Genomic DNA, 16,776 nt, shown 5'->3' on the forward strand with positions numbered 1-16,776 from the left:
GTCTAATTTGTTATTAAACACCATTTTATGCCCCTCAGGCATAAAATGTCACCAGCCTGGTTGACATTCCTTTACCACGCCAGGCTCTTTATTGTCTTTGGCCTTTTAATTTATTGGCCACTTTATTTAAAATGCTCCTCTCTTTCTTTACTACCTTTGGAAAATTTACCAGTCCTTTAAATTCTTAATTTCTCATGTTTTCTAGACAGAGTCAATTACCCTCCCCTTCAATCTTCCTATGGCATTTGGTTAGTGCTTTGTCATTTCATAATTATATTTTATTGCAATTAATATTTGCTTATGTGTATTTTTGCCCTGCAAGATGACTGAATGCAGAGACTGATCTTAGTCATCGTCTTATCCTATCCACCACCTTTGCAGTGTCTCCATATAGTCTATTAAATTATGAAGATCAAAGAGGTTATAAATGTACAAAGAAATTTGTGTGTATCCAGATTTATAGAGATGCCTCAAAAACTATGTTCAAGACAAAACGTATAGGACCAAAGGATATGGAGAGTTGAAATTAGTCATCATCACTAGAGGCATATAGGTTTGTTGTTGTTTAATTGCTAAGTTGTGTATGACTCTTTTGTGACCCAGTGGACTATAGACTGTCAGGTTCTTCTGTCCATGGGATTTTCCAGGCAAGAATGCTGGAGTGGGTTGACATTTTCTTCTCCAGAGGGCATATAGGTTAGGTGAAACCAAACAAATTGATTTATAATCCATTTTTTTTTTGGTGTTTCTAAAAAGTTACTTATATTGCCAACTTTCAGTTACTTTTCTGCGGGAATATTCTGACTGCTAAAAAAATGCTGCATTCAAAATGAATAGCAGTTTTTTATATTCATATCTCAAAATAACTCCCCAGATGGTCTTCAAACTTTCCAAGAAAATAAACTTTGGAAAGAAGTCAAACATGAGATTTCTCTGCCTAAAAATACACTTCAACCCCAATGAGGTTATAGATGTGAGGTAACCAGAGATTGTTTGACTTTGTCATTTACAGGAGAAAAGTATCACTGAATTCAAGATTAAAAAAAATACACTTGGCAGTACAATTATTCACATAGGTTCAGTTTAAACTTTTGTTTCATCATCAGCATTATCTTATCATCATGTTCATTGTTGCTAATGCACAATGATTAAGAATGTACTGTTTGCCAAGTACTTAACACATTTTTCTTCATTTAATCTTTATAGTTTCATAAATATAGTAAGGCAGACACTGAAGGCTCAATGTGTAATTCACTTTATATCTATTGTAATACCCTTCTCCCTTACCTTTGTATATTACAGAGGTTAGAAAGTGAAATATTAGAATTCCCAGTCTCTCCTGCAAGTAGATGTGCCCATGTGATACAATTCTGACCAATGACATATAGGTGGACATCTCTGGAATAGAATCTCTTCTCAAAAAATTTCAAGGAGAAGATTTTTACCCTTCATTCTTCTCTTTGTTTATCTAAAACCTGACCCCAAACCTAGAAGTACAGCAGATACTGAACATATGAGGGAAAAGGATAAGACTAAAGAAGCAAGAAGCGTCATAAGGACATTAAATAGGCTGTTAGGAAGTAAGGTCGTCCAAAATCAAACTACTGCTCTGGTGAATGAGAATAACAAGTCAGTTTGATCAGAATTCCATAGATTTGATCTCTTGATAATTTTTCAAAAATTTGTCCTCCTCTCCCTTCCTGCTGCCACTGGGCTGACTTTTTTTAATGAATAACAAATATGTCCTTTTAAAAAACATTCTTTATTTGGCTGCACTGAGTCTTAACTGTGGCAGGCAGCATCTTTGTCACTGCATGCAGGTCCTTCACTGATATGGTGTGGCTTTTCTCTAGTCGTGGTGCTTGGGCTTAGTTGCCGTGGCATGTGGACTCTTAGTGCCCTAACCAGGGATTGAACTCACATCCCCTGCATTGGAAGGTGAACTCTTAACCACTGGACCACTGGGAAGTCCCTGGCCTGGCTTTTTATATGCCCTCCTTTTCTGGAAAGCAGCTTCTTCTTTGCACTGATAACTTTATGAAACTACATTACTCCTGGATTCACAACCTCTGTATTTTTAGTTATATGAGAAAAAGAAAGCCCCTATTTAGTTAGGCTGCTGTGGTGGGAGTTTCCTTACACACTCAACACAAGCACAACTAATTCAGATAGATTCTACTCTTCCTACTTTATAGATAATGAAATGGAGGATTCAGTTCAGTGCAGTTCAGTCACTCAGTCATGTCCAATTCTTTGCGACCCCATGAACAGCAGCATGCCAGGCCTCCCTGTCCATCACCATCTCCCGGAGTTCACTCAAACTCACGTTCATTGAGTCGGTGATGCCATCCAGCCATCTCATCCTCTGTTGTCCCTTTCTCCTCCTGCCCCCAACCCCTCCCAGCATCAGGGTCTTTTCTAATGAGTCAGTTCTTCCTATCAGGTGGCCAAAGAATTGGAGTTTCAGCTTCAGCATCAGTCCTTCCAATGAACACCCAGGACTGATCTCCTTTAGGATGGACTGGTTGGATCTCCTTGCTGTCCAAGGGACTCTCAAGAGTCTTCTCCAACACCACAGTTCAAAAGCATCAATTCTTCAGCGCTCAGCTTTCTTCACAGTCCAACTCTCACATCCATAACATGACCACTGGAAAAACCATAGCCTTGACTAGACGGACCTTTTATGGCAAACTAATATCTCTGCTTTTCAATATGCTATCTAGGTTGGTCGTAACTTTCCTTCCAAGGAGTTAGCTTCTTTTAATTTCATGGCTGCAATCACCATAGGGAGGTTTTATAACTTGCCCAAAGTTGCCCAGGTTGTAAGTACTTTTTGCAAGATTCAAACTATCAGAATCTGAAGCTGATTTTCTTTACACTATAGAATTTCATACATACATAAATATTAGGCTGGGCTTTCCTGGTAAAGAATCCACCTGCAATGCAGGAGACTCCAGTTTGATTCCTAATTTGGGAATATGCTCTGGAGAAGGAAATGGCAACCCATTTCAGTATTCTGGCCTGGAGAATTCTATGGACAGAGGAGCCTGACAGGCTACAGTCCATGGGGTTGCAAAGAGTTGGATAGGAGTGAGCGACTTTCACTTCCTGGAGAAGGCATAGGTTACCCATTCCAGTATTTGTGGGTTTCCCTGGTGGCTCAGAGAGTAAAAGAATCCACCACCTGCGATGCGGGAGACTTGGGTTTGATCCCTGGGTTGGGAAGAGGCTCTGGAGGAAGGCACAACAGCCCACTCCAGTATTCCGGCCTGGAGAATCCCCACAGACAGAGGAGCCTGGCAGAGTCCATGGGGTAGCAAAGAGTCAGACACAAATGAGTGAATCAGCAAGCACAGCACATATATTAGGCTGAATCACTTAGAACGGCCAGTGGCCATTTCATGCAGTTCACCCTAGTTGATTAAGTACTATGCTAATAACTTGTAACATGCGTACATGCATACTCACAATAATTCTAAAACTGCATCTCTGTCTTCTGGACAAGTAATAAAATTCAGATTTGATTAATTAAGTTGATGAATGGGGAAATAGTATAATGAATAAATTAATTAAGTTATTTCCAAAGTCACCAATGTTTTGTGTATAAATACAGGTTTAATCGGAGAAGGCAATGGCACCCCACCCCAGTACTCTTGCCTGGAAAATCCCATGGATGGAGGAGCCTGGTAGGCTGCAGTCCATGGGGTTGCTAAGAGTCAGACACAACTGAGTGACTTCACTTTCACTTTCATGCATTGGAGAAGGAAATGGCAACCCACTCTAGTATTCTTGCCTGGAGAATCCCAGGGACAGAGGAGCCTGGTGGGCTGCTGTCTATGGGGTCGCACAGAGTCGGACACGACTGAAGTGACTTCAGCAGCAGCAGCAGCACAGGTTTAATGTTCAAATACCTGGCATTGCTCCCAACATTCAGAGGCACCCCCAAAATATTCATTGAACAAAGAATATTTTGAATTTAGTAACCTTCTTTGCAGGTGGCTTTTAAAAAATATTTTGATTTTCACTTTTTAGCTGTGCCATGCAGCATGTAGGATTCTAATTACCCAACCAGGGATCAAAGCCAAGACCTCTACAGTGGAAGCATGGAGTTCCAACCACTGGACTGCCAGGGAAATCCCCCCTCCCCAAAACATACTTTTTTTTTCTTTTAAATTAATTTCTTTATTTTAATTGGAGGCTAATTACTTTACAATCTTGTGGTGGTTTTTGCCATACATCAACATATATCAGCCACGGGTGTACATATGTAACAGGGAGTATTATTGCCTTATTATAATTACTGGTCTGATGCTCGGTTATGTTACACCTTAGGAAAAAATGACTAGTTTTACCAGGGATATTCTTACCGACTTGATCTAGCACACTATTATTCTTATTTTAAAACATGGCTCAATTCACCCACAATGTGATGTCTTCCTAACACCTGCCTTACTATTATTCTGTACCTTGCATGTACATCTGTTATTACATTAACTACAACCTCATAGTAATTTTCCCTACTAATTTGTGATCTCATGAAAGGCAAGTAACTTGTCTTTATCTTTATATTCCAGGGACTTAAATGGCATTTGATAAACACTTGCTAAATTTTGATAAATGGAATTTATTACTATAATTCAAATCTGTTTAATGTCAACTGTTTATTTTATAAAGACAGATTTATCTGTAAGCTTTCATATGAGATTTAATGACATTTGGGGGGAAATGTGGGAAAATATTCATTTGAAAGAAAACAAAGCGAGTTAAAGTTGAATTTTGAGATAATATTTGAATATTTGGAAATAGACAATAATTCAAAAGAGGAAGAAATGGTAAGTAGGGGGTAGCCGATGTTTTGGGTATTAAGGACACCCAGATAAAGCACATCTGTGACTTCGATGACACCTCATCATCGTTATGTGAAAGCAATGAGAGTTGTATAAAATCAACTGAAGACTGCCACACAAATAAGGATATCAGTTCAGTTCAGTTCAGTCCACACAAATAAGGATATAGAAAGTGCATTGTGCTTGTGAGTAAGGCCGTGTTTTGATGTGCTTTACAAAGTTCTGCTTTGCTGCAATATATTTTGGTATAAGGTCATCATCAATGGCATCAGGATACAAATCTAAGATTATGTCAACTCTTAGATGGAAATATTAGATTTGTGATATTGAATGAGGCAGTCAGCCATTCTGAGCAAACCTTAAAGTTTTTGCTGAGTATGGTCTGTCAGTATCATCTGAAGGCTGATCTGTCTTCTGATACTGTGTCATCTTTGTAGCTAGTCACACAGACAACAGAAGATCAAGGTAACTGCTACATGACTTACATGTAACTAAATGCTCTTCCAGAAGAAGCAGACTGGCGTATTTGCTGCTTGCTACAATGTTTGCTGCTCACTCAAAACGTGCTGAGGTTCTTGGCCTCTCTCCTGAGATGCAACCCACTGTGCGTGGATGTGCATCTAGCTTTTCTCATTCCTGTTTATGAATTGGGGCATGCATGTTGAAGCTCATGTTTCTGTGCTGTGTAATAAAGTCCTTTGTCTCTGACCCAGGAATCTCATGTCTTCTGTCATCATGACTCTTGCCCATAACACTGCAGTAAATTAAATTGTTAGCTTGCAAGCTGGGTCAAATCTCAGATGCTTCCCGGTTCTTGAAAACTGATGCCTCCTTCGTAAAAGCTGTGCTCAGTGGACAAATAAAGTCTTACATAAAGGTTGAATGGTGTCCAAGGAATCATCTGTAAACAGTAGCCAGCCTACCAAAATGAAGGCTAAAATGGAAAATATTCTAACATTTTAAAGTAAAGTGACTCTCATATTCTGATGAATTTATAAATTCAATATTTTGTTACACTGAACAAACATATTCCTGCACCCACAGTACACAGGTTTTTTGAGCTAGGTAGGTCATTTAAAGCACTGGATCTCAGGGTAATACTTGCTTGGGTGAAATAGGTAAAATGCATAGCTGACACCAAAGAAAGACTGAATGCTTACTGGAGCACTTAGGAAATTTCACTCATACATATAGAAAAGTCAATAAATAGTTCTATTTAAAAAGTAACAGTGTGTTGAAGGACAACCAAGTGAATAATGCAGTAAAAGTAAAACACTTTTATAGACACTGGGCGATATGGTTATACATATAAAAGAGACTAAATTGTTCTGTTCAACTAACGATATTCAAGGGCAGTCAAGTGAGTAATGAAATAACTGTAAGTTGTTTTCATAGCACTGTGAAGACGCAGTTAGTCCTAATAGTCATTGTACTGAAGTCATTGCTGACTTGTGTGTTTCAATCCTTCAACTGTTACATCAAATATCCTAGTATAAAAATGTACATGAACAAACACAAAATGTTGAAAAATGCTAACAAAAAACCAGAACTGGGAATGAGGGAGCAAGAAAAACACAAAAGAGTTAAAGATTTAAGCTTGCTCGTGTATATGAAAAAACCTGCCAGAAAAAGCATTCATTAATTCAGAAACTTTCACAATTATGAGAGGAGAGATTCCAGAATGGGCAGATCTATTTATAAACATGTAACAACCTAGAAGCAGTAAGTATCCAGTGAGGTAGAACTTTAATTAAATGCCTAGAGGCAATCTAAAATGATGTAAGTGAATTTAAAATTTTAAAGGAAGTAATCAGTTATAATTACAAATAGAGTTATAGATAATTATACAAATTCTACAGTAAATTAAGTGAATGGCATATCCTCCTGTCTTTGGTTAGTCCTTCCATTATTGAGCTGCTCTAATATCCCACTCATTTGTTCTTGTCTTTAAGGAGTTCATATTCTAGTGGGGGAAGATAGTACATAAACAACTGTCTACAATATGTCATATTTATTTAACTACTCTAATATATACATACAAAGATGTTTGAGACTAATTTCTGCTGAAAGCAACTACAAAGGGCTTCGTGGAAGATGCGGCATTACTCAATAGAAAACTCAGTAGACTCTTTAGAAACAAAGGAATGGATGGAAAGGGCCTTAATCTAGGCACAAAACCGTGCAAGTACTGGGCAAGTTCAATGAAGGCCGAGTGGTCTGAAATGTCAGTAGAGTACTGGATTTTATTTTGTTAGTTATTTTATTATTATTTTATTTTGACAATCAAAATTATTTTCTATTTCTCCTTAAAAGATGAGTTAGTTCATTTATAATTACTGATATGGTAAATATTTGGTCTCTGTTCTGCCAAGTAGTCTTGTGTTACATGATTTATTTACTCATTTTCTCTTTTGTGAAGGTTTACATCTTTCCCTCATAATTACCTTTGCACTAGTATCTTTGCAATTTTAGTGTATGCGCTGCTGAAGCGAGCACTGTACTAGTGTCTTTATAGAATATCCTAATTTCTCTTTTTGTCTTCTTTTACCCCTCTTCCTGCTCCCCAAACCCCATTTCTGTCCTGTGCGTTTGCTCAGTTGCTTTAGTTTTGTTTGCCTATTTGCGATCCCATGGACTGTAGCCCACCAGGCTCCTCTGTCCATGGGCTTTTCCAGCCAAGAATACTGGAGCCAGCCATTTCCTTCTTTCTGTTTCTTGCTATTGTTTAATGGTAAGCAATACTGGTATTATATAGTAAATTCCTTTTCCTCCATTTCTTATTTGAGATAATACGCTTTTACTTCCCATTAATACCCAATTAATACCTAATCCAAGTTAATACTGAAGTAATCAGTGAATTCATTTTAGTTTTTAATATACTCCCCATTCCTGCCCTGTCATGTGTTTTGAAATGGGTGGTTGAAATGTATCTATATTCTCAGAGTATATATACATCATATATTATAATTGCCCCTTCATGATCATCATATAGCAAAAATTCTAAAGGTAAATGTATTTTTAATGTTCTTCACCAGTCTTTTTTAATTGTCTCAAATTTTTCTTATAGCTTCCTCAGAAATCATTATAAATTTGTAAATCACTACAAATCATTATAAATTTGTAAATCATTACAAATCAACTCACAGAAACATTATAAATTTGTAAATCATTACAAATCAACTCACAGAAATCATTATAAATTTGTAAATCATTACAAATCAACTCACAGAAATCATTATAAATTTGTAAATTATTATAAATCATTATAAATTTATAAATCATTACAAATCAACTCACAGAAACATTATTTTCTAACTTATTTTACATTCTTTCCATTTTGTCTGCAGTCTTTATACTTGGGGATCAGTTTGACTGGATATAAAATCTTGGCTTATATTTTGCTTTCTTGAATATTTTAAATATGTTTTTATATTCTTTTTTAGACTAAAGAATTGCTGTTTAAAAGTCTAATGATAAACTGACTTTTCCTTTTCTCCAGAGGTCAGTATTTTTCCTAGAATAGGGATTCTCAAGTATTTTTGGTCTCAAGAACTGTTTACAGCCTTAAAAGCTATTGAGGGCCTCCCAAACCCTTAATTTATGTATATTACATATAATGATATTTATCTTACTAAAATTAAAACTAAGAAATTTAAAAAGTTATTTATTAATTCATTTAAAATATGGCAATCAATAGAAAAAAGTAAAGAAAATGTTGTTAAATAGAAGGCAGTAAACAAAAATGATAGCAATATATCTGAATGTACTAGCAATTAGAATTAATATAAATGCTCTAATTTACCTGCAAGTATTTTTTCAGACTGTATTAAAATTAAAAAAAGTAATATCAATATCAAGTTATTTGTAAGACGTGCCTAAAATATAAAAACAAGTAAAGTTTTAAAGGAAAGGGATAAAGAATAAATGCCAGGTTAATATTAAATTGAAAAGAGTTGATATAACTTCATCAAGTTGTATAAGATGAAATAAACTTTAAGGTAAACATCTCACAGGACAACTTATTGTTATAGTTAGAAGATATAACAAGGCTTCCCAGGTGGTGCTAAAGGTAAAGAACATGTCTGCCAAGGCAGGGGATGTAAGAGACACCAGTTCCATCCCTGGTTGGGAAGACCCCCTGGAGAAGGAAATGGCAACTCACTCCTGGAGAATGTTATTTCCTGGAGAATCCCATGGACAGAGAAGCCTGGGGGTGCTACAGTCCACAGGGTTACAAAGAGTGACTTAGCATGCAGCATGCAAGAAGATATAACAATTCTGAATCTGTGTTCAGAATTTTTGTTCTAAACACATAACAAAATAAAGATAAAAATCTGGTAGAGTTACATCATGAAATAAACAAAGCCATAGTCATAGTGGGGAAATTGTAATAGACATCTCTTAAAATTAACAGGCATATTTGGCAAAAAAATAGTAAGAAAGTGGTAAAGAGCCAAATAACACTGTTAACTAGCCTATTTAATGCATATATGATTGACACTTTATGTATAATAATTAGAGAGTATGTATGCAACAAACTACACTCAACAAAGATTGAAAATTTGAGTTTAAGCTGATCACATTCTCTGATCATAATAAAATAATATTAGAACTCAATTAAAAAATATTAGTCACACCCCAGTGAAAAATTAGAAAACACCTTTTGGGATCAAAGAAAAAAAGTAGAATTTAGATAATATTTTGATCTATTTGAATTTAGATAATATTTGATACTATTTTGAAAAACTATGCATAAAAATGAGTGGAATGTAACTTAAGTGATAAGGAAAATTTCATGAATGCAAATATTAGAAAAGAAGAAAGACTGAGAAATTAGTGGCTTACACATCTAATGTAAGAAATTAAAAAAAAAATAAACCAAACAGAAATAAATTAAAAGAAAATAATAATATTAAGAATAAATATTGGATACACTGGGGTCCACTCTCCTTATGATACAGCCAACATTTTGTCTATGGCATGTATATGTCCCGGAATAAAAAAAAATAAATAAATTGATTATATAAAATAGTGGCATAAACAAAAAACTGGTTCTTTGAAAAGATTAATAAAATAGACCAATTTCTGGCAAGTCTTCATAATTTCAACATTTTCTGTTTGTTTCTCCAACTAAGTAACAACTACAGTATCTACTTATAATAAGTTAGTCAACTTCAGAAAATATATGGTCTACAGCCATACCACTCTGAATACGCCCAATCACATCTGAAAAAAATATATGAAACTCTCTGTTCAAATAACTGGGGTAGTTTCAGTTTACTATATATACAGACAGACATGAGTCTGGCATGTACATAATGATTATAGTTTCAATTAGTTATACAAAGAAGTAGATAATATAACAGAATTTAATGGTGTTGGGGGAAACTAGAGTGCAATTAAAAGTTTAATAATTACAAAAATTATCATGTGATATATCAAATTAATAATGAGATTTGTTGTTTTTACATGAAGGCGCTCTGTATGAATTAATGAACATCTAAAGAGGATCTGTAAAGATTTGTATGACTCCAGTCAATCTGTTACTAAGCAAAGGTTCCTGCCCAACGGGCACAGCAGCCAATAGTATGGCACCAGGTTTTGACAAAAGCATGAGCTTTCTCGCAAGGTCAAGTGGCAAGGAGACAGCAGTCTCAAATCTTTCCCCTCCATCCCGGGTTCAGGAAGAATTTAAAGGGGTCGGGAGAATTTCAAATTTGGGTGCTGACTGTCTAGTCTCAAATCAGTCCGTAGAAGTTATAAATGTTGCTGGAAGCGAGCATTCCCTTGTTGAAGGACTTACCTCTTTGTGGTAACATTTCTATTCTTAAAGCTCTGTAGACTAAAGATTCTTGGCTCGGGAGTCAACCCAGAGACAAGGGTTCCAGTCTTGACATGCACAGCGCTGTCTCTGTAAAAGAACTCAGAGTCTGATTAATCAACAACCTATTCGAGGAGGCAAAACTAGTTTAAGCTGGTCAAGGTTTTACACGGGCTTCCCAGGTGGCGTGCATGGAAAAGAACCAGCCTGTCAGTGCAGTTAGACATGGTAGCAGACTCTGGTTTGACTCCTGAGTAGGGAAGATCTCCTGGAGGAGGGCATGGCAACCCACCAGTATTCTTGCCTGGAGTATCCCATGGACAGAGGAGCCCGGTGAGCTACAGTCCATGGGGTTGCAGAGTCTGGCACAACGGAAGCGACTTAGCACTCAGCACACAGACAAGGTTTTACATGCTGTTTCAAGTCTTCTGAAGACTTTTGTGATGTTCAGATTTTTTTTATCCTGGATGGAAGTGACTGTGTGTATGGGTACTGCCTCACAGATTCACCTTTATATAAATCTATTAGATCAAGAAGAAAGATAACAAAGAGGGGGAAAGAAATCTGATATGACTACTATCAACGGGAGAGAGTTAAGGTATAATAATAATCACTATGCCCTGTAAGTATTAAAGCAAAGGGACCTTTGAGAAGGTGGCAATCCAATCTGAAAGTCAGTACTGTGGTGAGAAGGTACTCTCTTTTCTCTACAGTTAGAATAATGAGTATAGAATTAGGTTCTATGGTGTACACAAGGAATGGCATTCAGAAAGTTACTCGAATCCATGGGTCTGACTTAATTTTCCACCTATAGAATGGATCTTTGAATAACAACAAAATATATTGAAATGTGAAAATTAAATAAGAAAGGCTAGGTAAAGCACCAAACACTTAGCAGTAGGTGCTAAAATAAATACTAGTGCACTTTACCCTTCATTTATGTTTCTGTAACAATTTCTATATATTTAATGATGGTCATTAAATTCACTAACGCCTGGACATTAGTTATATTTAGACTAACTATACATGTTGTGGATGCTGTTAGTATGAATGACAGAAGTTATTCAGTAGTATTTATATTAATATAATCATATAAAATAAATGGTTATCTGGGGAATTTCCAGGTGATCCTGTGGTTATGACTCTGCACTCCTAATGCAAGAAGCCCAGGTTTGATCTCTGGTCAGATAACTAGATCCTCAGGGATCTTCCCGACCCAGGAATTGAACCCAGGTCTCACACTGCAGGCAGATTCTTTACCATCTAAGCCATCAGGGAAGCCCAAACTAGTCCCACATGTCACAACTTAAGACCCAGCACAGCCAAATAAAAGCAACAACAAAAACTGGTATATAAGTGTTCACAGTAAAAAATATCCATTAACTGATGAATGAATAAAATTTTTTAAAAATACTATCTGAAAGAATATTTACTCTTAATTAATTTGTATTTATGTTTATGTGAATGCTACATTTATAGCTGCTCCAGCAGGAACTTCTTTCAACATGCAATTTTAGATTTTAAGAATACAGGATAAGCAGTAGCACTTTCATCACTGTGGTTTTCATGTTTTCAATGGGAACCATTGAAAGAAATCAGAGATATTTGTTTTAACAAGAAGCTCAGAGTACCCTAAGATAAGCTACTTTCTCTCACAATAAACTCATTGCCTCTATTTTCCATCCATCATTATTCTTCTCAACCTCAGATTTCTGAATAGTATTTTTAGTGGTGCCAAGTTTCTTTACAACTATGCTTAACCATCATTTTTGTGAGTATTATTTCTTTTCCCTATCCTTTAGGGGCAGTATGGAGTTTGAATTTATTCAACTAAATTATAGGCTAAGACTCTGCAACACTTTTGACTATCAAATTTGCTGTTTGGCTTAGGAAACTCAAACAGGGGCTCTGTATCAACCTAGAGGGGTGGGATGAGGAGGGGGATGGGAGGGAGATTCAAAAGGGAGGAGATATATGTATTCCTATAGCTGATTCATCTTGAGGTTTGACAGAAAACAGAAAAATTCTGTAAAGGAATTATCCTTCAATAAAAAATAAATAAATTAAAAAATATTCTAGCATAAAAAAAGAAATTATATACCCAACTTGAAAAGAACCAATATTTATTAACTAGTTTATATTTGCAGTGAAATGCTGTATATGAAAATGAAAGTAACTCCAGGAATCACAAAAGGCTAAGATCAGAATGTTTAAAATTTTTCATCGAGTTGGACTTAATGCTTTTCAGCTTTAGGCGATTGGTTGATGATCTTGGTGTTGAATGTTCTCACTTTAAAAAAGACATGTTTAAGCAGCAGTGTTTATTTTACAAACCACAGTTTTCCTTTGCAGTTGGTTCTCTGATGCGTGTGTGGTCAGTTGCTCAGTTGTGTCCAACTTTTTGCAACCCTCATGGATTGTAGCTCACCAGGCTCCTTTGTCCATGGGATTGTCCAGGTGAGAATACTGGAGGGGCTGCCATTTCCTTTTCCAGGGGATCCTCCTGACCCAGAGATCGAACTTGCATTTCCTGTGTCTCCTGCATCGGCAGGCGGATTCTTTACCACTGAGCCACCTTGGAAGCCCAGCTCTCAGGAAGACACACCAGTCGTGCTGCTAGGGGGATACTTTGAGGCTCAAAAGGAGGAAACAGGATGAAACCATGTATGACAGTATGACATGGGAAGGTGAACTGGAAGAATAAAGGGTATACACCATAATTGAAGATCTTCATTGTTGATTTTTTGCTTGAATACTGGTCACACTAAGTATCTTTACAGGGCTTATCTGGCCCAACCCTCAAATCTGTGATCCTTGTTAAAGGAAAGAACTGTGTTCTTAGGTGTCCTAAAAGTCCTGCTCTGGGACACTTCTTTATTTATTTTTTTTCAAAAAATTTGAATTAATTTATTATTTTTGTTTGTTCTGTGTATTCATTGCTCTTACAGGCTTTCTCTAGTTGCAGAGAGCCAGGGCTTTTGTGGTGGGTATACTTCTCATTTGGAGAAGGAAATGGCAACCCACTCCAGTGTTCTTGCTTGGAGAATGCCAGGGACAGGGGAGCCTGGTGGGCTTCCATCTATGGGGTCACACAGAGTCGGACACGACTGAAGTGACTTAGCATAGCATAGCATACTTCTCATTGGAGTAGCTTCTCTTGTTGCAAAGCATGGGTTCTAGAGCTCACAGGCTTCAGTAGTTTTGGAATATGGGCTTAGTTGATCTGCGGCATGTGGAATCTTCCTGGACCAGGGACTGAGCCTATGTCTCCTGCATTGGCATGTGAATTCTTAACTTCTGGACCACCGAGGAGGTCCTGGGAGAACTCTTTAAAACAGCTGACTATGAGAAGGCAGAACCTCCTTATTGCTGAGAGAGAGAGAAGAGCAGAGATTAGCTGTTAGAGAAAATCATCAGCAGCCTGGGCCACAGATCAACTAGGTCAGCAGAGCAGACGGCAGCAACAACAGTTGGTCCTGGAGCTCAGAGATACCTCCCACAGCTCTAATTATATCTAAGAATCACCTCCTTCCATCCCACATGCCCCACAGAACAGGAAGAGAAAAATCAGAATGATTCTGGGGAAATTTCTTCTAATCAAACACAATAGTTCTTAAAGCATTAAGAATTCAGATATTGTAAATACAACACGGTTAAACTGATCACTGGATGAGGCTTTGTTTAAAATTTATAGATGACATAATATTAATAAATTCATATTCCATTCAAGTTAATGAGTATTTATTAAAGATGCTAAATTTATTGTAAGGTAGATACTACTCTGCTAGAAATGGGAAATAGACTCCAGCAAATTCTGTTTGTTGTAAATAACATGATAAAGGAATATATGTACATAAACAGTAATCTTGGTATATACATTTATTTCAATTTCTACTGAAAATTGTTATTAGGAGAACTGTTAGAAATGGTCCATGTCATATGGTTGATAAAAAAGAGGGAAAAGTAGTAAAAATCAGTAATCAACAGACATACATATAGAGACAATATGCCAATCACTGTCAGGAAATATTTATTAAAATCAGAGTTAATCATCTGTTGTACATGTCTGGTGACAGCATGTATATTTAAGATATCTGAATAAAATTTTACATAAAAGGACCATATATTTTTTAAAAATAAAAATTCTGAATTTTAACGTTATATCCCCAATTTCAATTATCATTTTATTAACTGGTATTGGGCTTTCCTGGTGCTCATATGGTAAAGAATCTGCCTGCAATGTGGAAGACTGGGGTTCGATCCCTGGGTTGGGAAGATCCCTTGGAGGAGAGCACGGCAACCCATTCCAGTATTCTGGTCTGGAGAATTCCCACGGACAGAGGAGCCTGGTGGGCTACAGTCCATGGGGTCACAAAGGGTCGGACATGACTGAGTGACTAAGCATCGTCATCATAACCTGTATTATGTAATAAGTTGTCAAAGCTTCTGGGTTATAATCCAGAATTTAAATGAGATTCAGTAAAGTAGGCCTTTGAAATATCCCTTTGTTCAGTTACTGTTGTCCCTCAAGTATCTGCAGGAGTTTTGCTCCAGGACCCCAGAGAATAACAAAATCTGTGGATGTTCAAGTCCCTTATATAAAATGGCATAGTATTTGCATATCACCTACACACATCCTCCCTATGCTTAAAATCATCCCTAGATTCCATACAATACCTAGCACAATGTAAATGCTATGTAAATAGTTGTAAATACAATGTAAATGATATGTAAATAATTTCCAGAGCACAGCACATTTAAGTTTTGCCTTTTGGAACTTTCTGAAAAACTTTTTGAATATTTTTGATCCTAGGTTGTTTGAATTTTCGGATGCAGAACTCACAGTTACAGAGGGCTGCTATATTTTAATGGGGAATGCAAAGGGGTGTGATATGACCAAGTGGGAATCAACTGACTATCAAACTTTTAAAATTTGTCATGAGAAGGGTTTGCTGGAGATTTGGGAAGGTACAGTAAGACACATATTGGAAGAAAAGAAATAAACAAGGGCATGCCAGAGATAAAGGCAATGCAAAAATAACTTGGTGATGCAAAACTGGCAAATGTAACCTTAAACATTTAATTAGCAAATTAATTGTTGTATTAGTTTAGAAGGGGTGACAGAGGATGAGATGATTGGATGGCATCAGGGACTCAGTGGACATGAGTCTGAGCAAACTCTGGGAGACAGTGAAGGGCAGGACAGCCTGGTGTGCTGTAGTCCATGGGGTTGCAAAGAATCAGACATGACTGAGAAACTGAACAACCATTATTATATAACTTTATTGATTTGAGCACTTGAGTTTGTGTCCAGTGTAGATCTACAGAGGTAGTGGGGAACCAAGGCTGTTATACACACACACACACACAATTAAACATTTTATTTTTTATGGGGTATAGGAAACAGTGAAGAAAATGAATAGTTTTGACATTTTATTGTTCTTGAAGTGGCATTTCAATTTTAGAATATCTGTAAGATTTTTAATCAATTTTATTTTAAATACTTAACTTTTTAGGATAAATGTAGATTATTATTTTGTGAAATATTTTTATGATGCAGCCTAGCTTTAATATACAGATCGGATTTAATTTTTTCTCTTTAGCAACACAATTATCTTAGCATATCAACCATTGGGAATATTATTTCCCTCTCCAGTTTTCATTTGCAAATTTCATTATAGCGTGATATGGTAACCAGCTGGTGTTTCTTCTATAACATTATACTCAGGCTTTTCAGCTTTGAAATAATAATATTTCAAAGCAAGTGGAAATCCTTTCTGCGAAGATGATTTTGTGTAAGTAACACATTTATAAAACATAAAATGTAGTTTAAGTTTACATATCATACATATTGGAAATATGCAGATGGCATATTCATATCAATTTTAAAACCCTATCGGTTTTTAATAGTTTATTATGCAATTTATCAAGTTCTTAAGATTAGCTTTTTTTTGCTCAATATTACATTATCATTTTAGTTATCTTAAGAACCTTGAAAGCCCTATACTGTTTTCTTTGATAAATGGATTAATTTTTTTTCAGATTTCACAAGGGTTCTTTAAGCATCTCTGCTGAATAATTATTCTGTAAATATGTAGACTAGGTTTC

The sequence above is a fragment of the Moschus berezovskii genome, chromosome 16 (genome assembly GCF_049115385.1).
Source record: "Moschus berezovskii isolate FMDL1 chromosome 16, NW_MosBer_1.0, whole genome shotgun sequence".
Taxonomy (NCBI): domain Eukaryota; kingdom Metazoa; phylum Chordata; class Mammalia; order Artiodactyla; family Moschidae; genus Moschus; species Moschus berezovskii.